The following is a 2,292-nucleotide window of genomic DNA, read 5'->3' on the forward strand; positions in this document are numbered from 1 at the left end:
ATACCTGATCCCTTCGACACCTCGTGGTTGCATAGGCTGGTGTGCTTTTTCCATGTGGGCTTTGTTGCTTCTGAACTGCGTATTTCTTTTCCCTACTCTGTTACTGTTGTGAGTCATCGGGGCTTAATGGCTATGTATTGGGCTGCTAACTGCAAGGTCAGCAGTTTGAAACCATAAACCACTCCGTGGAAGAAAGATGAGGCTTTCTATTCCTGTAAAGTAGTGGTTCTTAACCTGTGGGTCGTGACCCCTTTGGGGACCGAATGGCCCTTTCACAGGGGTCGCCCAATTCATAACAGTAGAGAATTTACAGTATGAAGTAGTAACGAAAATAATTTAATGGTTGGGGGTCAACACAACATGACGAACTGTATTAAAGAGTCGAGGCATTAGGAAGGTTGAGAACCACTGCTGTAGAGAGTTAGTCTCAGAAACGCCCAGGCGAAGACTTTGAGTTGGAATTGACTCTCTGGCACTGAGTTTGGTTTGGCATTTTTTCAGTCTTGAAGCTATTGAAAGTTGTTCCATGTGGGTAACCCTGTTGGTATTTGCACTGCTAGTGGCGTAACTTCCAGCTTCACAGTAACACACAAGCCAGCAGTTTGGCAAACGGACAGATGAGTAGTTTCACCGTTTTGGAGGCTGTCAATTCAAATTCACTGTGCCTGCTGGCTCCAGCGGGGAGCTTCTGCTCTGTTATTATTCCTTGCCTCTTTGATTTTCATGTAGTATAGTCTCAATCTTGTCTCATCTCTACTCATATCCCAAAAGAGGTTGACCAGTGGAGGCTTGCCTGAAAACAATAGTCCCTTGGGAATGAAGCCACTTTAGGATACCTCTTTTCAACCAAGTATAAACTGACTGCCTTATAAAAGAAACAAAACCTGGACGTTACCTTTGGGGATAATCATCACGAGATTATAATAGTGGGGAGAAAACCAAATTTTGTTCAGCAGAAGCATCAGAGAAAAGAGATGAGAAACGGAATGACAGACCATCAAAGCTATGTTCGACAGAACCCCCAAAATGGTTTCTTCTTTTAATAAAGACTTGGTAATTGTTTGGTTCTTAACACAGATGAGCGAAAACAGTCAGGAGGGGTCTTTTGTTGGTCCATCAGGCCAGAATTGGTGAGGATGAAGGAGGTGGCTCACTCATATTTGCATATCTAGATCCTCAAAGGGGGAACTTACCTTTGTGTATGTTCCTCTTACACGGACCTGCTTGGCCTGTGTTCCCATCTATTCGATGTGTGTGTCCCCTCCATTGATCTTTCCCCTAAGTAGCTTGTTCCTCTCAGCCTTCCTTGATAACCAGTGAGCTTGCTCGGGGCTGCTATCCTGTCCCCTTGGATTTCACTTGGGGATCGTCAGCGACTCTGGCAGTGAGTTTGGTAGATTGTTTCGGACTTCACATTAGGCTGGTATTCAGAATGTGGAGTACTCTAGATGGCATGTGGGCTAACTTTAAGGCCTGGGGTAAAGCCAGGCCTCGGGCAGGGGTGCCTTTGCTTTAGGCACTAACTCAGTGTGCTCTTTTGTTTAATAAACAAATTTAAACTTTATTTTATACTTTAGTAGCATTTATTTATTTTTTATTTCAAGAAATTTTATTGGGGGCTCCTATAGTTCTAATAATCATATATCAATTGTATCAGGCACATTTGTACATATGTTTTTATCATCGTTTCCAAAACATTTTCTTTCTACTTGAGCTCTTGGTATCAGCTCCTCTCTTATCCCCACCCCTGTGAACCCTTAATAATTTATAAATTACTTTTATTTTCATATTTTACACCATCCACTGTCTCCCTTCACCCACGTTTCTGTTGTTCTTTCACCTGGTGAGGGGGTGGGTCCTTCGATCATTGTGATCGGCTCCCCCTTTCTCTCTCTCCTCCCCCCACCTTCCTCCTATCCTCATGGTATCACTACTCTCATTATTGGACCTCAGGGGGTTATCTGTCCTGGATTCTGTGTGTCCAAAGCTCTTACCTGTACCAGTGTACATGCTCTGGTCTAGCCGGACTTGTAAGGTAGAACTGGGGTCATTATAGTGGTGGTGGGGTGGGGTGGGAACTGGAAGAGGAAGCATTAACGAACTAGAGGAATGTTGTGTGTTTTATCAGTGCTGTACTGCACGCTGGCTGGCTCATCCCTCCCTGGTGACCCTTCTGTGAATGGATGTCAATTCAATGTGCTCTTTAGAACAAATTTTGTTGCCCTTTAGGTAAGAGTTGATCTGTTGCATGGAGGATCTTCCCTTTAGGGTCACATATGTTTAAAAGCAAAA

The 2,292-nt window shown here is 43.9% G+C and overlaps 1 protein-coding gene across 1 annotated transcript in view; it reads left to right on the plus strand.

The window, feature by feature from the left end:
• Nucleotides 1–2,292, plus strand: part of AUH (AU RNA binding methylglutaconyl-CoA hydratase) — a 161,051-nt gene that overhangs the window by 30,012 nt on the left and 128,747 nt on the right. The window lies entirely within an intron of this gene.

The sequence above is a fragment of the Echinops telfairi genome, unplaced genomic scaffold (genome assembly GCF_000313985.2).
Source record: "Echinops telfairi isolate 266 unplaced genomic scaffold, ASM31398v2 ScPeMD7_1;HRSCAF=3_1, whole genome shotgun sequence".
Classification (NCBI taxonomy): domain Eukaryota; kingdom Metazoa; phylum Chordata; class Mammalia; order Afrosoricida; family Tenrecidae; genus Echinops; species Echinops telfairi.